The 24,487-nt window shown below is 44.3% G+C and overlaps 1 long non-coding RNA gene across 1 annotated transcript in view; it reads right to left on the bottom strand.

The window, feature by feature from the left end:
- The window catches only part of LOC131211464 (uncharacterized), a 38,450-nt gene extending 16,033 nt beyond the window's left edge, over positions 1–22,417 (bottom strand). The window contains exons 1-2 of the long non-coding RNA XR_009156896.1: positions 22,300–22,417; positions 22,064–22,223 (exon numbers count right to left, since the gene is read on the bottom strand). This is a non-coding gene — a long non-coding RNA (uncharacterized LOC131211464). The remainder of the gene's footprint in view (positions 1–22,063; positions 22,224–22,299) is intronic.
- Positions 22,418–24,487: the final 2,070 nt, after the last annotated feature.

Genomic DNA, 24,487 nt, shown 5'->3' with positions numbered 1-24,487 from the left:
TTGAATTTAATTGGTACTTGAGTGGAGCAATTTTGGACTCCAAGAGATACTTGCGATATCAAGAATCGATGCGCCACGCAAACCGTTGCATTGGTAATCCCGGTCAAGATGTTGCTGCCCAAATTATACGGATGTTGAAATTAGCATTACATTAGGGAGACTAACTGAGGCAGTGGACATTGTTTATCCTGTAGAAATTATTTGTCAAATAATTTCTTACTTTTCAGGAGTTTTTCTTAAAAAGAGCTTAAACAGTACAAAGTTCACGCTCTTTACATTGTTATAACGGAACTATGTTCCTTGGGGGCCCTAGTTTACAATCGTTTTTCAACCGGTTTTGTGTTGAATTTCCCAGTATCACACCTTGCCGGTGTAAGTCCGTTACCTGACCCGACTGTGTCCAGGGCACAGTATCCGGCGAAAGATTTACTCTCGTTAAGGCGGATTAGCCCATAACGATGTTCATCCGTTTTGCTCAAGAGTTTGTGTCCGTGATTTTTTGTTTTACGATTTCTGCTTTGCACGTCGGGCGAACAAAAAATACCTCCCCGTAGACACTAAGTCAAAGGGATGCATGCAGCAGTAGCAGCGTCCAGGACCCGTGCCAGCCAGTGGCCCTTCTTCTTCTTCTCCAGACAATTTATGTTCAACAGGCTGAGGTCTTTTTTTGGCTCGTTTCTGCTTGCCTCCTTCTTGGTCGCCTCGTTTCATCCCCTCCCCCGGTCGGTGGAGGTTACAACAAATTATGAACTTTTCTTTGGGACCCAACAAGGAAATAACACACACTCGTCGTGCACCGCCTGCCAGACGGGCGGTATTGGGATCCGGGCGGCCAGGATGCAGATAATATCCCTGTTTTTAACATGCTTTGCACTTTATGGCCACTATTTACACGTATCATGTTTCCCTTGGCCAAAGCAAGGTCCTTTGGAGGCTGCGCCCCACACCGGCCACAATGGTCTGGGGCGGCAAAAAGTGATGATTGTTAATGGTGCTCTTAGACTGACAAACGACTCGCTTATGGTTTCTGATGGATTGGCATTTTTCAGCAAGTGTCCTTACTGGCTGTCCCACTTCTTCTTGGCGCCAGTTCGGGGTCTGTTATGGATTATTGCTTTTTATTTACCGTCAACCGGGAGACCTTAACCCGCCGAGATCGCATGATGTGGAGTGTGGCCGGAGTTAAGTGAGAGAGTTTTTCTACACATATTTTGCGACACTTGCAAGCCGGGCGCATATTTCATGGTGGCAACTTAGCACCGTGGGTCTGCCATCCACGTATCGAAGTGACGGTTGGTTCGGGATTTTTAACGTTCGCATCGTGAGATCAGTGTCTTCGAGAGCCTGGATGGAATTAACCAGAATCATGGGCCAGCAATGTTAAGAGTTATGTTACTAGATTTAAAAGATATTTTACTATTTATTCATTCATGTTTTAATGATGAGTGTAAAGAACAAATAAAATTTATTCTTCAACAATCGTCCTTCGCTGAAGACAGGGAGGGTTTTAGGTATGCCTCTGACCTTTGTCGGCTCCGAAAAGTAGTTTCTCAGTTAAGCCAGGACCCAGACAACAAACAGAGATTCATTTTCGTATACCTCGTAGACAAGGAATAATGCATAGCCCAACAAACATCCATCTAGAGGTTTAAACAGCAAACTGTTCCAAAAGTAAAATGAATTAAATGGAAACACAGATTAGCGCCGTGTTTACAGTTGGAGAACCATAATCTCTTATTCATTGCCACATATGAATGAATCATGTTCTCGCTTCGCATTCTCTCGGAAAACACCTTGAAGTTTTCTGCACAACGTCCAGTGTCTGCGCCAGGAGCGATACGCCTCAAATCCTTCCCAGCGCTCCCAAGTTACAGCTTTCCCGACACGCTTGCGGAACGGTAAAAATGCGCGAGCAGCCGGAGCAGCATAGAATTCATGCACAATTTCAACATTCCACCGCGGAACCGGATGCGTACCGAACCGAAAAACCAAAAAATAAAATAAAACTTTTGCTATAACAAAAAATCCACTTCCGGGGCAAACTTTCGGCTCCGCGGGGTTGCGAGCTCGCTCCACGCTTCCATGGTCTGTGCATAATTTTAAATACTATTTTGCCAGAGCAAATGCCAGTCGGATGGTAAAACTTTCGTGCGCTTTCGCTCTCGCCTTTCAACGCCGGTGCCATGGATTTTCCACGTCACGCGACCCACTTTTGGTTGGCCCGACGAGGAATTAAAGCTACCGTCGCATCATCGAAGTCGTGTGCAGATTTTCAAGGTTGAGCCCTATTAAATGTGTTTACCATTTTTCCAGTGGAATGGCAAAAATGGATGATTTAAAGAAAGAACCAACCCGTTTTATAAATGAAAAGAACCCACGTCATTAATCAGTGTACGTTGCGGTGTTTACTATCCAATTTGAATATCGGTCACACACAAAGATAACACATGAAACGGAAACCCCGAAGCTTCTTTCCGGAAGTTACACCAGAGGCCCGTGGTTTCTTCATTACATCAAGCGAATCATCAAGCGAGCCTTTGTTGTTGAGCGTATTGCCTCACGAACGCATACAGCAGACGCGAAGGGCCAGAAGGCAGGAAAAACCGCGATAGAGTAATAAAAATGGCACTTCCGCCTTTAATGCGCTTTTTATGCTCCACCAACAGACTTCGTTAGGATCGGGTAATCGCCGGCCTCCCGCCGTTCGGGTTTCGATTTCCACGCCACGCGGGACGCACGCCGAACGAACGTATGGATTTTCCAATCCCGGCCTCCGGCGACACGAGATAGTGAGCCCCTCGTGCCGTGAATCTGTTCCCCCTTTGCCCTCGGGTTCCTAGGTTGACGGTTTGCGGGTATCGTCCTTCGACCACTGGCGTCAGCCGTGCGCGCGAAGCAATACAACAGCCCTTGGGGCCAACCTTCTCATAATCATCAGCATCTTCTTCTCGGCCCACGATGATGATGATGATGATGATCATCATAAAATAGCTTTCTCTGCCGTCTCGGCTGTTCTCGGAGCGTCCCGGGCCCCAAGTTCACGCCGAGGGCCCCGAAAAACCCCAGTCTCGAAAATAATTGAATTGAACTTAATTAAATTCAAAAGTTTCAACTAAATAGCAGAGCGCCGGGAGCACCGAAGTGGCCATCGAAGTGATACAGTTTTCCCGGTTTCGCTACCCCCGATCATCGGGCGAACCACGGGTTTCCGTTTTTCTGGCGGCCCCGAGACAGGACATTCGTTACGCTGCGTTCCGCCGCCGGTTTATGGCCATTTCATTAGCCCGTGCTATGCAGATTTTTGTCCCGTCTTGTTCACCGTCAGCGACGCAATCTTCTCGGTGCTGCCGCGCGTCAATCCTATGCTGCCGAAGGGACATTCTCTGAGTGGGGTTTCTTTGTTTTTCTTTGCGACCCGATACAGGGCCCTTTTTACAACCAACGGGGGGGGATTGTGGCACTTAGCGAACGGGGCCGCTTGTACTCGGCTGGTCGGGTCGATTCGGCCAGCGTAAAGCAGAAAATATTGTAAAAACCCCTGAGCTGTGCCGTGGGGTGGAACGAGAAACGATAGTTTCTGGCCGCCGCAAAGGGTCGGGGTCTTTCGAGCGGATGGCGCAGTTTGCGTTGGAACAACTGGAAACGGATGATTTGACGTGACCTTGCTTCGGGGCACCGCGCGTAAGCTGGTGACAATTTGCGGTTCCTAATTGACGCACAGAGCTTCGATCAGCTTAGAAGGGACTGCGACGATGGGACCCCAGAACCCAGGGACATAGTTTCGCCGTGGCAACATGCCCCTAGTTGATTGTTCTAGGAAATCATCGACAATATGATTTCATTACACTTTAAAGGTTTGGTTATGGACGACGATTTTATAGCGTTTGTCTTAGACCGATGTTGGCTTAAAGCTATCAAGTCAAGAACGAAACGTTTAACATGCTTCTCATGTGAAACTTGAAGTAATTTGAACAATTAACAAAAAATAGGATGGTGCAAGGAGTACAATAAGAGTAGACATCAGATTCAGATCGTAATTAACAAACTTCAAAACTTTTCTATCAGCCATCACATCAAAATGATAAAACCAACAGAACATCAGAAGCTGGTGATCTTTTTCGATGATCATTCGACCAATCTTAGAAATTCGTACGTTATAAAGCGAGCAAAAGTGTGGTAATATTGTCAAACCATGTAAGCAAAAGGTGCTTGCCCCATCCTCGGATTCGACTGAATATAATCGATAATAATTACCATGTTCGAGAAAAGGGTAACGATTGGATGCAATGAACATCGTCTTTGAGCGGAAGCAAGTCCTTTTGATTGGCTACTTCTGAGTAAAAATGAAAATCCATTCGCCATAAATGACGCAAAAAGTCATTACAATAGAGTTTGGTGATTGAAGACCAGAGCACCCGACTGAGAAGTGGTTCGCTTATGCTTCAACCAAACACATGCCCATACTTACGAATGGGTTGGACTCGAGTTTGGTGCCGTTCAATATGCACTTCTGTCAGTTAAGGTTCAATTAGACCTTCTCCTGACAAGCATGCTGGTAGCTGTCGGAAATCAGAGCGAAACAGAGATGGGTCCCACTTCTGATAGTGCCAACTACTGATTCAATAACAAAAATCAATTTCACTTGGGCATCCTCAACAACCGATTGCTGGAACCACCGGTCGCACCGTAAAATAACAGATTGCAAACTCAATTACAGTTCATTGAAGGTAGGTTTCCCGTAATTGCTGTACAAAATCGTTCGTGTAACAAACATTCCGCTGGGGCAATATTTCCGGTTTCAGTCCGAAGGCTCTACATTTCTGCCGGCGATGGTCCGACCCGACACCGAGAACTAAACCCCTTTCGGTACAATGTGGACCAATTTGGGGGTTCGTTTGCCGAGTCCTGCGAAACAGCAACAAGTAGCTACCAGTACCAGTGGCAAATTTAATTATTATGCTGCTGGCTGCCCGATTGCTGGCACCGGAGCTGAGTGTCTAGCTTGGAGGCGGCCGGTTTTTCGGCCTCGCTCATCCCATCGCCGAACCGAGCCGAAAGCCAATTGGGAAATCGAGCATAACATTCGGCAGGCCGTAAACGGGCGATGTAAGCGGGTGAGCGCATAAACCGGAGTGTGCAATAGTAATTTTGTTCTGAAATACTGAAGTATGCCCGGCGCGGGCTCGACACACTGCGGAGAATATGGAAATCAAATAGGCACCCACCCGGGAAAAAGGACGCTGGCCGAGCGCGATCAGCGCTCGGAAGTGGGGTTCCTTTTTGCGCTGGAGTTCGCTGCTTCACCAGCAGCGGTGGCCGGTTGGCATCATTATATTTTCACTCATGTTGCAGATCACGTGGGTTTATTATGCGAGGATGGTCGTGGGGCCATTAGAGTGACTTGAGTTCCTTTTCATGAACCGTAATGCGGTGGCTTACAATAAACAGTCATTTGTTCGCCGGGCACATACTATTTTCTTCTCACACGAGCATGCAACGAATAAGTGCACACTTAGCGCGGAAAGAACCCGAACACTCTGCCTGATGTCCATAATAATTCGATAAAACATAACGAGGGTCATTGTATGCAGGAGATATCAATAGCGTATCGTATTAGTTCTATTAGCATAATTATATGCCAACAATATTTTACTGCTTATTCTACTTTACTTGCATTCATACTTCAAGAACTATATGATTTCGATTGATTAAAACATCCTCATTTTTTGCTTCGAAATTTAATATTTTTTACAAATACCACGTCAAGCTATCGGCATGTTTAACAACTCACACAACTGGCCCTGTGCTACATAAAAATGGACTTCATTTTTATCGACCCCACCCGGCTGACCCGTATCGGCCGATGAAGCCACTTTAAAGGGCACCGTTGAGTTTCCACGGAATCCACGTTCAGTTTATTTGAAACTTCCTCCCAGAAGTGATCATAAAATCAAATCCCACCGCCATCTCGCTGAGAGATTTCAGGCGAAATCGAAACGGCCGAAACGAGCGCAAGAAGCTCCGGCCCTTTTACACTGATTTTACACAAACTGTGCACTGTGCGATGCTTCCCCATTGTGTACTGGGCGGACTGGAAAGTAGCCACACCGCCCCGCCCGACGGGGAAGTGTAATAGAAATAATTCATCCATATTTTTATCTGCAGCCACTTTCGGTTCAAGTTCATTCTGAGCGCTTTTCTTTCCTTTCGCCCCGTTCGCCATTCGGCCGGGGAGCTTTTGAGCCAAGGCGAGGCTCAAGGAACAATTCTCGCTCCCTGCGCCCCACTCCGTGCCACATACGTGCCACTCCAGAAAGGATTAAGATGCTAAAGTAAGTGTACTAGCTCGGAGTCTGAAATACGTTCACGGGCCACTAACTGGCACACTGGATGGATGCTGGGTAGTTTAAAGATGGACTCGTTAAGATTGACGCAATCTGGGCGCGCCAGCAACGGGCAACTTTCAAGTGCACCGCCGAATGGTTCCTGCAAGGTGTTTCAGTGTAGGATACTGATTCGAGCGTGTCCAAATAGGTTTAGTTTTAAATAGAAAGAATGGAATGGAATTTATCACAATTTTGTAGGAGCTTTCTCGTTTTTAGCTAAAATTTCCAAACTTTTGACACCATTCCATAAATCAAACACCCGTAAACCTCTAAGATTTCGTAATGATTTTAGTAAAGAACAATGGTTTGTTGAATTGAAAAGGACTAAAGAATGATAATATTGAATAGTGATGGCACAATAAAATAAAGTAAGGAGAAGATAAATCTATTAGGTAGTAATCATCAGTAGATTCTTATAATTAGAACAAACGGGTAATTGAAAGAGAAAGCCGAAACACAAATAAACATCTGAGCGAAACACAAAACATCGAACATAAAACAGTCACCTAAAACGTGCCTCACCGAGCAAAGAGAAGTGTGTTTGGTAAACGAATCGGATTGTTCTTACTGTCAATTGGGCTTAATCAAACAATGCCCACGGGAAGCCCGGGAAGAGGCGGCTCCACCACTAGCTATGGCGGTGGTGGAGCAAACTTCAACACACGGCACTACAGCGCCGCCGGTGGTTGGGTGTCAAAGTTTTGTTGGTTTCCACGGGCGAGAAGGGTGGGCAAAAGAAATAGAGAGGTAGAAGGAAAGGAAGAGAGTACTATTTATCATGGTACGAGCTCCCGTCCCGGCACGATACACGCAAAAAGTTTAATTATTTGCGATGCTACAAACCGTGTGGCAACCCCACACTCGGGCGATGTATGTACATACTCGCCCCGGCTTGGGGTCCTCGCTGCTCGGGTCCTTGGCCAACGAAAGATGATGCTGCAACATAGCCGTAGGACAAGCAAATCAATGGGAACACTTTATCTCACACTCCAACTCCACGCCGGCAGTAGAAGTAATAGTTTTGGCCACCACAAAACCGATGGAAAACTTTATCTCTCTCACTCTGTGGCGCATGTTTGCTCCCGAATTTCCGAATCATTTGGTATCTGGTGGCGAAGGGAGTGAGCCGGTGGGTGTAGCTCTACATTCCGAGTGCATCAAACAGCACTCGGCACGGGATCGACTCGCCTCGGTCGATAGGATCTATTGTTCTTTGGGATGTTCGGTTGTGCACCCCAACATCCTGGCCAGCGATCCTTCCTTTGGCTCCGCTCTGCCAAGCTATGCTGCATAAGAAGGCGCACCGTGCAGGAGATTAGACGAATTTAGTGCCTTCCGTTAAAACATTCAACGAATTAATTCCCGACAAACGGCGCCTATACGCCCATTACCACCCGCCACACTCGATGCTGGCGCGAAGGTCCTTTTGCTAATTGGTTTACGGGTCGCGCCCACGTGTGTGCACTAATGTTTCAATTTCAAGCTACCAAACGTGCTAAATACATTACGATATGCTTCATTTGCACCCGCACGCTGCACGCTCGCTAAGATTAGCCATGATTTGTCGGTGGGCGGATGCGGGAGGATCGCAGCATGGCGGCCGTGCATATGCTCAACTGTTTTGCAATTAATTTTCGCTCGGTACATTAAACAACAGCCAGCGGGTGCCGCAGTCCTGTTCAAATTTAAACGCTCCACACGGGCCGCGTGAACCCTAGTGACTTAATAAAGTCCAAAAAACGGCACTTTCAAAATGGCATTAGCTTCGCCATCGTCGCCGGTTTGGTTTGGTGTTTTGTAATGCTATTGATTTCACTCAACTCCGACACCATAGAGTGGGCAGCATAATGGACGTTCGGGAGTACGGGGACTGAAGTACTCGCCTGACCAGCTGACACTCGGCTCGCCAATCGATATTGGAAAAGTCGAACCAAAAGTGCTGACACGGTCGCAAAAATGCGTTGGTTCCGAAAATTCGTGGCGAAAGCGTCAAAAACGGAAGGACCACTGCGACCGTGATGAGTTTTCGGGCAAGATGATGAAGCCACCCCGCTAGAGGGTGGCTGAATGTAAACGAACGAATGATGTTTTGCTCACAAACGCACAACTCATTAAACAATGAGCGTAATCGAATTGAAGCCAGTGGAGTCATGGATTTTATCAAGATTGCGTGACGTCGAAATACATTTTAAAGTGCTGTAAAGCGTTTCCTGCCAAAACTGTTTAAAAACATTATTTAAAGTACTGCCCAACCAACCAGGAATAATTTTCATTTGTTTTGCTTATTTTTTTACGAATCCTTCAAACAGTGTTTTTCAATAAACGATAATTATGTCAATAGGGGCGCGTTCAACTACACCTTTCGGCGCTGGTGCAGTGCTTAAAATCCTTTTGATTCGAGCTTCACTTTCACAAAGCATCGTTATGCAGTACATCGAAAGCTTTCAAAAGGACATAATCGACGCCAAACGATATAACATAACTAATTAAATTATAGCTGCCTACGAGGTACATCCTGCACCCGATTGCGTACCCTAGGTGGTGTACCCTAGCCGGGGAATCGAGAATGCTTTAATTAAATTTAATACTATCCTGCCATTTTCGTCGTTCCAGCGTAAATCATAGTTTCCGAAGGACACAGCAAACTTTCAGCAAAACAATTTTCGCCAGTGATACAATCTATAACATCAAACAATTTCTCCACACCAGCCGCCCCGGTCCGGGAGGACGAGCGCTGTCGACCGGTGTTTCCGGTGAGACTGCACAAAGTTTTCGGGCATATCGTGTCGGGTCTTTGCGAGTCCAGTCCTTTCCGGGCGGTATCGGGTCAGTTGACAATAAGCCGTAATTTGGAAATTGATCATCTGTTTTATTTAATATGCATGTGCCCAGTGTCGGTATGTGGTTTTCATAAACCGATCGAGCTATGAATGGGAGATTACGGAACAAAGAGTAGAAACTGCCGTAGAAAAACTACTGACGAAAGGTGTTCAATCGGAGGTTAATTTTGGCAAAAACGTTTTTGGAAAACTGTACTTAGTTTGACATCGAAGAATCATAGTTGAAACGTGCAATGAAGATAGTTAGTTTGTGCAATTACTTGATTGTAGTTTCGCACTGCTTAACAAAGTTGGAGCACATCTTCTGAAACTTTTTTGCTACTTTAACTTATGGACTGACAGCAAAACATTAAATATAACACAAATAAGAAAAATGCCACACAATAAAGGACCACAAAAGAAACCATTGTTATGATAAAATTTTTCTAATGTGTCCTTGAGCCCTGATTATGAGCGTACGATAGAGGTAACAAATTGAAGCACAAATAACCAATCTGACGCAAAAGCCGAAAAGTTAAAAGAATTCTATTGAGTAACCCTTTGCCGGAAATTGCAGAAATTCTTAAAGTGTGATTTATCAATCGTCTAGGAAAATGTGTTGCGGTATTCGTGCTGCCCTTTTCACGCTATTATCATGCTAAAGAAAAGACCATCATAAAAAGGCAATAAGCAAATGGATGTCTCAGGCCATTCGGGGGCCAATAAATTTCCACTCATCATCATAATCAAGCTATTTTATAGCAAAACTCTAATCCGCTCGCTGCAGCTTGGAGTTCAAGGACGCTATAATCGATGTCGACAAAGGAAAATGTATTTTTATTTAGTGTGAACCTAATTCAAAACCATGCCGAAACATATTGTTCGATGTTTAAAGTCCCTACGGATGTTTACGGATGTTCGATGTTTAACACTAGATATACCACACCAGTCATTTTGACTGGTCGGGCAGTTTGAATTGCAAATTTCCAGTACGTATAATTTTTTTCCCCCAAAATGATGTCGTGACTTTTAATAGCTCTAAGTAAAGAATACATTTTATAAATAAATTTTATTTTATATACGTTAGTAAAAAAAAAATTTTTTTTTTGGAGATTTATACCATACCAGTCAAAATGACTGGTCCTTGTTTCCGTGAAGAATTTTAGGCCAAAACAGCAAATGTTGCTCAGAATATGATCTATTGATCTCTAAATCGTAAGTTGGGCACTCCAGACCGTTGTTGTGTGCAACAAAAAAATTGTTTACCCCACCCCTTTCCCTTCTTCTCCCGCCGACATCCCAATTGATGTACCCATGATCGTCAACAGGTTGGAAGCCTCTACAGTTTTGGGGTAAAATTGGACAATATCGCAAGCGAAATTGAAGGCATTTCTTGCAATATTGTACGCACGTGGAGCATACGAAGGAAATACTTTGAGACTTCAATATTTGTGGAGCAACAAATGGGGACCATCCTTTTTCTAGTACTGTGAGTCGACGTGATTTTACCGAGATCCTACAGTACATTCGTTTCGACAATAAAAATCAGAGGATTCAACGTTTGCAAATAGACGAATTCGCTTTAGTTTCAACAGTTTGAGAAAAAAAAAATGAAAATAGTCAAAACTGCTTCAAACCGGGAGCTTATATTACCGTGATGGTATGGTTTTCTGTATTTAGGAAAAGAGGAAGCTAGAAATGCCCCAACGCCCCTAAGCGAATTGTGGTAATGAAACTTCTTAAAACGTATACCATGAAGGGAGGAACTGTAACTACCGATAATTTCTTTACAAGTATTTCTTTGGCAATAGGGCTAAGATCTGAAAACACTGCTTTGGTTGGAACAATACGCGCAAACAAGAGGGAACCACCGAAAAGTTGCAAACTGAAAAAAGACAGCATGGCACGTTTCTCAACGTTGTTATACACTTGCAATGGATGCTCGCTTACTGTCTATAAGAGCAAACCAGAAACTAACTGCTTATACTAAGTACAAGACATAAGCATGTAAAAATTGATAAAGTTTCTAAGAAATTTCCTCAAACTGTATCATTTTATAATGGAACCAAATACATGTCAAAACTCGCACCAGGAGAGTTTGGCTCAAACTGCTTGAAAATTATACGAATTTTTCTGAGATTCACCCAGATTTTGTATGGGAGCCCCCCTTTGTAAAGAGGGGAGGGGTTTCAAACATTCACCAGAACATTTTCCCATCCCTAAAACCCCCGCCTGTCGAATTCGGTTCGATTTGCTCGAAAACGTTTGTATGGGACGTTACGCACGAGACGTTACGTATGAGGCGTTACGTTACGTTACGTTTGTATGGGAGCCCCCCCTCCCCGAAGGTGTGGGAGGGTCAAACTTTCCTATTCACAATCCGGGGTCACAAAACTACACTGTGCAAAATTTCACGCGGATTGGTTCAGTAGTTTTAACGAAAATGCGATACACACACACTAATATATAGATTATCCAACAAAGTGATAAAAATTAAGTGTTTTGTTATATAAAAATGTACACAAATCCATTTATCGTTCACAATTAACATTACTAAACTTGTTTTATCATTTTTATGTAGTGAATAAACACTTGAAGTCATAATAAGCAATTTTTCACTTGACCAGTCATTTTGACTGGTCTGGTATAAATAGGTATATTCAAAACGGTGGTATATCTAGTGTTAAAGTACATTATTGCAGACACATAACTGACGGTTTAGAAACACACCGTTTTGGAAAAGTGTAATAAGAGACATTTTTCATTTACATGAAACTTACACAGTGTCGCCGTTCCTTTTTCCACCGGACATGGTGTAAATTGCGGTGTAATGTAATGTGTAATTAAGAAAAATACTCATCTCTACTGAAGTATTTTATGTTCTTTTTCAAATTTGGTGTGTGTTAAACATGACGAAAGGAAGTAAATGGTAATGAGCCTTGAATGAATCATCATGAGGCCAACCACCGATGAATAATTTCTCTTTTTGCCTAGTACGGCAATCTTATGAAAGTATTCCGGGCACTGTCCGGGGCATTGCTGTGCTTCGTTTTTGTGCAGTTATGATGCTGTTGAACGCAGCCTGAGCATAGAACCAGTTTTTTGCACAATATATGGACACACATAAACGGTTTCGCAGATTAGTAAGGCTACAAACGAAAACGTTTTGCGATGGTCAACAAATTGGTGCTTTTGCTATTAATGGAATTTGACCATAATTTGCTTTACGAATAGATGTAGGTCCTGCATGTAGGATACGGAAGTATATACATACTTCCTTCGTAGTGATTTTCCACATAAGTTCGCTTGGAAAAATGTCCACAGAAGTGACAAATAGTTTCATCCCAAGACCGATATTAACCAGCGAACTGATCTTTCTTCTGTTTAATGGCATACCAACATGCCATCACTTGACATCACCAGAGTTAAAGGGAGATGGAGAGATGGGTTCCATTGTGAAGGAAAGAAAACCTATTTGCCAACCCGTGGCACGTTCTATGCTTGATGCTTCTGTGCATCGGATAAAATCCAGTTGGAGATAAGGAAAACGCCAAACTCAGTTATTTGATTTACACTTTTTCTAGGTTTTCTAGCTCACAGCAAAGGATTAAACCTTTGTATGCGTTGAGGTTTAGAAGGGGAACATTGTTTTAAATATATTTCAAATGCTATCTTTAAATTATATTGACGTACATTATATCCTCTCAAGTTTCCCACCAAAGCACAACTAATCGATTAGACTGTTACAAAAAATACCAAACAGTTAAAGTTTTAAGCCAAAGACCCATTTTTTTCAAATTTGTCCAGCGTAATAACCGATGTTCACACTCTTCAGCTAGCCAGAACCGAGTGGGTAACGAAATTTCCCATTAACCGAAAGTGTCACGCCAAATCGGTGCAAACCATGTTTCACTCGCGTAATGGCACCCTCAAATCAGACACAAATGGTGACAGAAATCAGCTTACAATTCTGCTTGTCGCCGTAATAACATTATTGTGCATCCTTCGCCGTTTTTCACGAGATAGCCAACGTTGCGGCGACGGGGCCAGTGCTTCCTGGGTGCGTTTCGCTTCACCGGAAATGATCGCCGGAAGGCGCGAGGAAAGCGCGCACATAGCACACCAGTCCGTTAGCCTGGACGTCGTCGTCGGGCGTCGGCTTTGGTGGGCTAAAAATGGGAAATGGAATCTCGAGCGAAATTGCCCGATTATGACACCGAGAGGAAATAAGTGAAAAAGGGTGCGCGGAATCCATTTTCTTAGCCACAGCCGCCTAAAGCCGCGCGCTACGACAACGGCCGGCGCTACATGCTCCGAACGGGCAGCGGCCTGAACTCGGACATTCCAATTTTCTGCTGCAAACCCAATGCAGGGCGGCACACAATAAAGCGAAGAAAACATTTTCCACTCAGAGAAAAAGTGTAAAAACCGTTTATTCTGCCGTAAGTATTGCCAAAGGATGAATGCCACGAATTGCGTCTAAACTGGCCCTCGCTAGGCGTTCTTCGGTGGCGAAACGAATTCCAGCGAGTCCCTACCTTGAAGGCGCAGTGGTGGCCACTATAAAGATCATAAAAGATTTCCCCGAGCCAGGGCACTCGCTTGTCCGGTCCAGAAATGTTACTCCATTTACTGGAGTTATTATTTACGACTATTGCCCGGGCGGATATAGCGCGCCAGGGTCTGGGAGCGCCATGCAGCATCCGGCCACCGGAGCGGCGAGGATATTCTAAGAAATTGTTATATTTTGAGCTAAGCGTACAATTTATGATCCCACAGTTCCTCCCGGCGTGAAGTAGCTGAGCCCCCGTTATTGGGGGAGGCAGTGATGCTGCATTCGAGGAGAAGGTGAGATACTATTACAATCGCCACCGACACGGGGACCGCCACCGAATCGATTACATTACATTTAAAGTAATCATTACAATTCCTTTACGTGCCACGATCATTTCGCTAACCGGAGATAATGACATTTCGGGTGTCTTGCACCCAGCGGCAATTGGATTGGGAGTTGAAAGAGGTTCATGGCGAGCAGACGACCAACTCCTGGTGGCACGATTCCTTCTCATCCGCAATGGCATCTGCAACAAAAAACCAGAAACGGAAAACCCTCTCCTAATGACGGGCCAACCAGAAGGAAAGTAACATTGACCGCCTTTAATTCTATTAGCAGCGATACAAACAACAACAAACGCCGACTCTCGGCTGTGGTGGTGAGTGAGACGAAAGTTTTGAATTTAATTAAGTTTAATTCAATTATTCGTGAAAATCGGTCTCTCGCTCGCTCGGCTAATGGCGTGACTGGGTAGTTCGCTGCGCTTAAAGTGCCGCTGCTTGAGGAACGGAGAGCGAACAACAATTCCATTGCCATTTCCATGACGGTGATGATGATGATGATGGAGCTGGTGTGTGCATGTCGATGGTGACTTCAATATGCTACGCAAGCCGGACCAAAAGCTCACCCGTATGGGTAAAAGAAAAGTTTATCGAAAAAGAAAAACGGAAAATTATGTCTACATAGCCCCGCGGCAAACAGTGCAGCAAAGTGCGAGAGCCCACATTAAGATCAATGGATGGTCAACAATAAGCATTTGCTGTGCTAATAGCGGCAGCAACCAAATGCCAACATTAAAGGGGGAGCTATTGTTATTTTTATGGACCTTTTGAAGCCACCTTCTCTATATGGCCTTTGCACTCTGGATGAATCCGATGGGCGTTTTCTAGTTTGAACTTGCATTCACTTTTAGTCTGCTTTATTCGGAGGCCGTTTTTATCCATTCCTCAATGCATTATCCTAAAGCACCTAAACAGAGTTAAATGTTTGAATAATTATTTCGGAAATAAACACAGTAGCAATAAAGCAATGCATAAAATAGAGCAAACTCTGTAAAGCAATGCGACTACTGCGGACTAGCATCTAATGACATTCGGGACTCTGTGCGTTTCCGTACATCAAAAATACTTTTTCTGACTCATTCAACCCCAAAACGGTAAAAAACGCCGGCGTTCCACACAAGTACAGCTTCAAACGAGCGCCTTAGCATCCCATGCTGCAAACGTTTTGCTTGTGGGCCAGCATCGAGAAACTGCCGGAAAATATGCAAGCGCATTTGCACCGAACGAGTTTGCAAACGTTTAGAAAATTATTCGTTCAGCACAAAAACTGACCGTAAGTACAGCAGGGCTATGGAAAGAATTCATCAAGGCAATGCCTATGAGAATGCAAACATTTTAGATGGGACCGGCGAAAGAACACCGAAAAAAGGGAGAAACTGCCTGAAGACTTGCAACGTTGTTATCGTGCGTTCGGTTTGTGGTGTTGCGGTTGCAGAAGATAGAAGACAAACGTTTGCATCGTCTGAGAAGAGCGTGCATTCGACTGTCCTCTTTAAGCTTGCTTGTTTGCAAACAAAAGTTCCAAAGAATGTAGGAGAAATACAAAAAACAGTAAAATGGCGAATAATTTCAATAATGGAGACGCCTGGTGTTTGGTGATGGTTCTTGGTGTTTGTTAATTATAGTCGCATGTGATGAATTTTGCTTATTTTATCTTTAAATCATTTTTATACAAAACCAATAGTTAAAGTCCTGGTCATCCTGATACCAAGTATGCAGTACGATATCAAGTATGGTAGCTGGAGAATCAACCGAGCGTCTTGTATGTAGTCTACAATAGAGTTCCGTAAGGAGACACACGCCATTATCTTGATACCGTCGTAGATTGATGGATTTGTTTCGAGCTTCTTTCATCGAAACGGCATTACGTTCAAAACTCTATGAACATACCATAGGATGAAGCGTTGCATGTATCTTTTCTTGTGTATTATGTTTCCGCGTGAGTATTTTTTCCGTTCAGTTACGTTACCTAAGTTACGCTTCTAACTATAAGAACATTTTGATTGGCCTGCGGCACTCAATATCTCATTATTTACCCAATTTATCATCCACGTGGTAAGCAGTAAGTGTTCAGCAAACACTAAACATATTAAATTACACAATCGTGGTTTCAGTTTGGTGCACCGTTTGTGGTTTATGTGTGAGCCCCATCAACATTAAGAAACATTTAATAGAGAAACACATGTCAGAATAAAGAATGTACGTCGAAATCAATATTAAAATGATAAGTACAATTATAGTTATTGTTTATAAAAAATATCCAATACCTATAATAAATATAAGGAATTTAAGAAAGTTTCAAGCAAAGTAATATCATTTTTGAAAAATCGGTCAGTCACATCAAAAGTAAGACCTGCCGCCCGAACTTCCCCTATCGGTCCGAATCTCCGGAACCGTTTCGTGAGCGAAGCTTTCGCCAGTATTTGGTATCGTGGAGGAGAACGTAACCGACGAAGTGCTCGAGTTTGCGTAAAAGGACGGACCGCTATCGGCTATTGTTACTGTCTAGACTGTTTAATCAGAATCTTCCAACTCAATTTCTAACTGCAAGTCCAGTTCGTTCCGATGGGGCGCGATGGTTGAAGGTAAATTTTGTGTTGAGCCGTACGAAATAATTCTTGTGGTTCTTACGCGACCTTTGAACATTCCGAAAGTTGTAACAAAATATATAAATTTTCGTTTAGACGTTACGCTTTAGCACATAAAAAATGATTGACTTTAATATTAATGTTCGAGTTTCCAAAATATTCTATTCATTCTTGCATGTCACATTTTGCTTCTTGCATTCAAGTCAAAAGCTGGTCAAATTTGTACCAAGAATGTCCCTAAATTTACGACAAGCACCAGTCGCTGATCCTACATTATTAAAATGCAAAAAACAGATTTTAATAAATTTTTAAAGGTGGTGTATTAAACTTTTTAGCCCTCTTTTGGTCGTCTAGTGTTGTTTGTTCACCGATACGACAATTCTTGTTATTACTAAAACAGAAACCATAAGTTCTGAAGATGAATTGTTGCTCCTTATAAAAAAAAATAATGCGCTATGAGTTGTCGGGAATAAAATATTTCGTTACAATCTGACTGAGTTTGTCGTAGCCAAGTGATGTTGTGATGATGCTTGTTAGAGTGTTTAGGAAACAGCGTTGTGTTTCTATCCAATTACACAACTCATTGCACCTCAATTAAGTGCCATAGTGGAGCGCCGAACGAAGGACCTCTAATATAGGAAGGAATTACATTTTTCATGACTGGACATTTCAGTTGCAGTGCTGTTGAGGAAATGCTTGAAAGAAAAGTAGAACAAGCTCGCCTTGTCTCGTTTTCTTCGAGTTTCGCCACGAAAATATTTCGGTCGCTGCATGAAACGAACGGCAAGAAGTCAATCTTAAACGAAGTCTGCAAATGAAGGCTTATTTAATGGTACGTTGCTAATGCGTGCAAGTTGTTCGATCCCGATGTGAGCCAGAGATCGGGACGGTCAATGTTTTCGTTGGCCAATCTAATACGCTGTTTAGATTAACTCGGTTTCTGTATTGTTGGCGTGCCCAATTTTGTAACTTAAGATAAATGATAAATAACTTGAGCAAATAATTCCACCATATCATGCTGTGCTTAAGTGACTCGAGTCACTTGCTAAATATCCTTTCATATGTAATGTAATTATTAAACTGTTTAAAAAAGTTTGTGTCTTACCATATTTCTTGATCGAATTTCATTCCTCATCAGTCGGTTGAGTTGAGTGAACGCTAGAATCGCTTAAAACGCCTCTGATTGAGAATGGTTGAAAAACGTTACCATTTTGCACCTGCATAGAATATCAATATCTGAAATAGAGTGAATATCAATTAGAATGGAATAGTGTTAGAATATTGAACAGTTGAATCAGACAACAGATACAACCACTTCCGAAGTTTGGGTGCGATTTAAACTCTACACAAGTAGATTCAATTATCATGTCTGACAGAATCGACTTCGCTCCATTTAATGCCCCAACTACCGATGCTTAGCCATCACGATGAATCTCCAATCGCTAGTCGATACGCTTCCAGACCCCAAGTTTGGCAACTGGCTTATAACGTGTACCTTGTGGCGAAAATGGCGAGCAAGGTAATTTTCTTCCGGTCTCATGACTTAATCTTTTCACACTTGCTCTCGCATTAAATCAGTGTAATTCATCCGGAGAAACAGGTTTCCCACGGCGTAACGGCTCCATCACGGACACATCGTGTTAAACATCGGTCTTGCGTGGCGGTTGGGGTCTCGCTCGCAAGGCGTCAAATTATGGTAATTTTCAATACCTCCCGTGTCTGATCGTAACCGGGGCACGAGCCGCGACCGGCGTCGGTGGCATGTCGGAAACGCCCTTGGGCCATTTCCGATTCCTTTCCAGACGGCTCCTTAAGACGCCGAGCGCGCGCCCCAGCAGGAGATTCTTGAGACGCGGTCCCACGTGCTATGATGCGGAAAGGTTATGCCGGGCCGAAGCTGTGGAAAGGGCTCATGATCGAAGCCAATAGATAAACCACGTTTGACTTCAGCCACCCAGCTCGGTGTAAGATGGCCGGATATTGGGAGTTTGATTTTCCGTTCGCCCGGAGTTCTCCCGACGATGGCTAAGAAGAGTCACGCGAAGGTCGATTATGAGCCGTTAGGATGTGTGCTCTTTTGTGAAGGTGCCAAAGAAAGTTGGCAAATTATAACACGTGTTGATAGTGGAATCATTGATCGATTGCTCATTTTATCAACTGGATCTTCATCATATCGCATCAAAGGTTATGGTTTCCGTGGCTGATGGGCTATTTATCTTAAACGTGCAAGATTTTCTCCAACCGTCGACCTTAATTTAATCTTCGTTTTGCTCTGCAATTTTGCACAATTGCGTTCCAAACATGTTTAAATAAGGGTATACATTTTGTTACAAAAGTTCTGATAATTTGGTTCTAAAATGTTCATTTCTAGTAGCTGAAAAGTAAACGTCACTCCACAAGTAGCTTAGCTTCACGGACCGAGCGCCACAACCGTACAGGAAACCGATTTACCCGATTCTTTATTTATGCACATCCACTGGCGGGCGTTTGGCTTTGCTCGGATCCACGGTGCTTGTGCAGGGGTCCTTCTTCCTCTTTTTGCGGTAAAACGCAAAATAAAATCTCGACAGTTACGCTTTGAGGAATCGTTAAATCGGGACGTTTATCCGGCCCGCCCAGTTCGGGCGCATAAAAGTGTTTGTAAATCGATTTTCTAACGTTCTCCATTTCCGCGTAAGTGGCACTTCCGGTGAGTTGATGTTGGCAGCCCCACGCCGCACGGGGAGAGCGAATTTGTCGCAACGCGATACGCACCCGTCCTGTCGTCTGCTTCTTTTTTATACGCAATGGTTAGCGTAAACATTGAAAATGAGAAGAATTGGTAGTAAAATTGAAATTTATTTTACGCGACCACGGCGCGGCCCTCCGCGGCCATTGGAGGGTGTACAAAATTGTGTTACGGAAACACTGTTTACCGTGCGGGATGAGACAGATAATCCATTGGCGGGAAAGCCCTGCTGTAAGGCCTTGTCAGAAATGAGCATGGACAAAAATATGGTCGACCACCGTGAAGCGTGGTCGTTCTAGGTTTGTAAATTTAAAGGCGCAATTCTATAGCAAGACTACGGAAGACGAACTACAGTTCATCCACAAAGTGGGGTAATAGATAATGTTTATCAACGTCAACAGAGTCCTTCAAAAGGACTTATTCAAATATCCCCAGTTTTGCCACAGTCCCTCTTTAAATCGCTCTCTTGTTTTAAAGTCTGGCTGCTCTTGTTCGACCCACCAAGCTGCTACCAGTCAAGTAGCTTCTATTATTCTTTCCACCAACATGAATGCAGGAATTGCCCAAAAAAGCGAACAAATCACTTAAACAATGCGCTTCAACCGTTGTACCTTTTTATGCCCTTCTCTCTCTCTCTCTCTGTCTGTCTCTCGAGACAAACGCAACGATGTTTTGAGCATGTGTCCCTAAATGTGTTGTGAACATGGGTTCGTGTTGGGTTTTTTTTTGTGCTTCTCAACAATGCCGCCGCTCGGCCATCCTTGGCCCATCCTGTTGGTCACCGCAGCGTTCATGCCTTTTTTTAACGCTTCTTTGATCTAACCTCAAACCCAGATGGCCGATAAGCCCAAGGGAGGAGAACTGCGTAATTCTAGGGGACAAGTGTGCAGAAACCCCTGCGACGGTCGGGACCGTGACTGCCGAGACTGACTGACTGAGCCGGACGGCTGACTGACTGGCTGACAGACTGACTACGGGGAAGCAACGGTCCATTATTCGGAAAATGTGACCAATTTTAAAGGTTAAACAGCATAACTCAAGCTAAGGCACCGAAAACCGCCATTATCCAATTTAAGGGAGTCACAGTTTTTATCGGGCCAAACAAAAAACCAAACCGAAAAGGACATCATAAAACCACGGACTCATTTAATAGATTAAATTCGCCGACCCGGACGCCGAGAGGACGCGCGCCTCTACGCACGAGAGCGTTATCGATTATTTTAAATTTAGTGACCCCGTCGTGCTGGCTGACTGTTGAGTTAAATTTTATCGCTTTATTTAGTCTTTTGGGAGTGTGTAAGGTCGTCCGGGGTAATCGGCTGGTGGTTTGGTTTGATGAGTTGGAGAGCAAAAAAATTGTTTTATTTAATGCAAATCGTTGAATAGTATTCTACGACCGTAGAAGGCATGTTGGGGTAGTATATAGCATTTGGCGATTTATACGCTCCGTTCAACTTTGCAATAAAAGCTTACGTCCAAAAGTTTAGCTGTTAAATAAATAAGAAAAAAAACAACATAAGCAACTTTTGAAGAAAGTATGTGAAAAAGATTGAAACATAAATATTAAAAATATGCATCTCATCAATTTGCTAATTAAATTGAGTCAATGCTCACAAAAAAACACACAACATACGAGAGCAGCAGAAAATGGCCAAACATTCGATTATCATCCCAAGCATCTCGTTAAATGTTAGGTTGATCGTTTTTGATACTCTTCCACGGCCAATTGAATGTTGTACATTAAAGGATAGCTAACTGATGCTGAGTACGATCAATTTGGAATCAATTTAAAAAATAGGCGACCACCACATGCACACTGTAGGGGCAAAACTGTGACAAATCGCCCCAATAGGAGGGTGCACTTTTTATTGGCCCAAGCCGAAACCAAACAAAAGCTGCAAGAATATGCTGACTACCGATGAAAGATGAGCGAGAAAAAAGGGGGTCGAGAAAAACGGCACACACATTTTGCTGCCGACACCATCATCATTGTGTGGGAAAATTTATGACCCTAGCGCACAACACATGTTGCCAAGTGTCATATCCGCCGAGCGCGGGCGGCCCGCATCCCTTCGCTGGCCCGAATACACGGGCACATGACCTTACCGTACGCGGATCTAATAAACTAAATAAACTTGACCGCGAACCAGTCTGCGACGACACCACGGGCTGCTGCTGTCGCCGTCCTTAGCACCCCCTTATCCGGCGCTTCCGGCGATGGCCGCACCCTGCTCCAGGGGAAAAGTATCGTAAAGTGGAATGGAAAATCGATAGCCCGGTGGTTGCGATGTAATATACGATAATGTGGTGTTGAAATGGTATCATCGTGCCGAGCGCCTGTTGTTGCTGTTGATGTTGCGGTTCGGTTGATTTTTGGCCAGCGACCCTGCCACCACCCCAAGGCCATGTGGTTTTTCTATACGAACCGCAAGAAAGTGACACTAGCTCGCGCGCTCTCTCTCTCTCGTACACGATCTCGTTACGTTAGAATTTACTCTCGACAAGTGTTGAGATGCTTTATGCCACTTCCGGTAACGTGTTGCGCGCGTCAAGAACTTGGCTAGCCGAAGGTAGCTGCCACCATGTGAGCCCAACAAATATGACAAGGAACCGACGGGAAGGGCCTTCTTATCGCGGTAGACCTACCCATTACGTTGGCCACCGGTGGCTGTCAGTGAGCCTTGGACAGTCCTTCTCGAAGGCAACGAAGTCGACCAGGACCGGGTGGTCTCGTGGCAAAGTGGCAAACACATCCTGCAACGGCGTGGTCCACGGCGTGACGTCCCATTCAAGGGGAAAATAATATCTTAAAGATAAAGTATAATAAATTCCTGCCATTCATCCTGCAGCTCCAGCCAGCGCCGCCGGAGTCACTAACCTACCAGTCTGGAGTGGAGCTGTTGTTGAACCGGTGACGGCTCAATTCCGATGTAGACTGCGAGTGTGTGTGGTCAGGATGGGGCGCTACGAGGTTTATTTTCCCTTTCATTTCACTCCCACACCGTCACTGGATGCATCCTGGAAAATCTGGCATCAATCGGATGGCTGAGTTGATGATTCGCACGTCGCTTCCGATGGCGTAGTTCCTGGAAGGCTCGGGACGCAAACGTTGAGTCGCAATGGTACGCTGGGAAATGATCATTAATCGCTTATGAATTGGTTTTCACCTTCAATCTACTTACGGAGGCGGCATTATGTTGAGGATTATTTGTAAACTGAAGCATTCCTGCAGCTCTAATCGGTGATTAACGGAATGAAGGCCAATGCCTGCAATGCAAACGGTAGCAACACACAGTGAACAATTTTGTTTTTGTATTCTATAACACTTCAGATGTTGAAAATGTTAAAACAGCTGATGATCGCACCGTCCCATATCATCTCGAGGAATATCGATCACAAGCAATTACCTTACTATTTGCGAAATGCCAAGGCATTCAATAAATATGTTTGCTTACAAAAATACATCAGAAATGGAAACGAGATAGGTATACAGACCGCAAAGTTTAATATTTTATCTGCAGACCCCTCAATGACCCAATGAAAATGGACTGAACCCTATGAAAAAATACGTTCAAAACTTCTTGGAGTACGCATTTACGAATATGGCCCCCCGATGCCGTGTCTGTGTTCCGTAAAAGCATTGCGCCCTTCACACTTGAAACACCGATACGTGCTCGAAGCCGACACCCGCCACAACTGCTGGCATCATTATCCTTCGCGGCAGGTTAAGGCATCCGTATCTGGAAGCAAATTATGTTCGGAAGCTGCCTGCGCGCGGCACGGCGCGATCACCGAACCGCAGGCAGCAACATAAAGCCTCAACCCAGGTGTACCTCCCGAATGGCGTAGTCTGCTCGTGCACCCCCCGAGGCGGGAAGGATGAGAAAAGTTTCGTAATAAATTAATTTTGATTATGATGATGAGTGCAAATTTATTATCCCTGTAATTGAGTTTCATTTGTTTATTACATTTATGCTCCCGAGAGTTTCAGACAACTCCGCCCGGGCCGCTTCGGTGGCGTTTGGGGTGGATTTAGTGAAAACGATACGGCTGGCCCCGAGGAAGTGTCATCCAAGGTGCCCCGTGGCTATAGCGTTGGGTGATGGGAAGATACCACGGATCCTCCGTCTCCGTAGTACGTTCCACCTCCATCAGAAGATTGAATGCGTACGAGCTAAAGACAACAGTGACGAACTGCGTTCGAGAAGTCACCACCGCAGAAGGATAGCCTTAGCTTTTGCCGGATCACGAGCCGCTTACGTTTAATTAGGGTGAGTAAAATAATTAAAATTCGCGTCACTTATTGATCGTGATGCTGGTGTTTGCTTTAATTGGTTAACGTTTCCTGGCGGGAAGCAACGTCTTTTGACAACTCAAGGTCAAGGGAAATGTAAGCTAAAAACGAACAGTGGGACAGGGAGTTCACGATACAAAAAGCTACGATAAGAAAGTCAATCGTTCCATCATCCAACAATCAGTTTGCAAACAAACAGTACTAAATCGAACGGTTAAGCTCATTTTAGCATGCAAAGGCAGACAAACCTTGACTGTACGTAATTTCAACACTCAACCCAGTTATCCGCACAACCGTAAACATAGTAAAATATGAATCTTCGATAATTCGTGGCTCTTCCTTAATTCCGTTGCGTGATTCCAGCGCGTATTGTTCGATAACCGCCGATGTCACCGAAAAAAGGGCCAACGGGCGAGTGTCTTCCCTATACACTCCTCGCTTTCGTTAAGCCACAATCAAGATTATCTAACCGCGCTCTCCAGTGTTACGTTATAGGAGCACCGGTCCTCAGCGGGAAACGGAAGCTAATTCGTCCCATAAAATACCGGGACTAAATAACATCCCCGGCCGTCCCGGGGCGCAAACGAGCTCGGAAAAACGGAAAAAGGATCAGTTTTCGAGCACCACCAGCCACCAACCGCCAGCCTGATGCGGCTCCGTCTGGCGGCTGATTTGGAGCCACTGGAGTGACTGGAAGCAGACGGTTTAAAATAATTAAAGATTACTATCGGGAAGATTATTTTCTACAATGAAAACGAAGCGAAAGGACTGCGTCG

The sequence above is a fragment of the Anopheles bellator genome, chromosome 2 (assembly GCF_943735745.2).
Source record: "Anopheles bellator chromosome 2, idAnoBellAS_SP24_06.2, whole genome shotgun sequence".
Classification (NCBI taxonomy): Eukaryota; Metazoa; Arthropoda; class Insecta; order Diptera; family Culicidae; genus Anopheles; species Anopheles bellator.
This window is presented reverse-complemented; position numbering and strand designations above follow the sequence as displayed.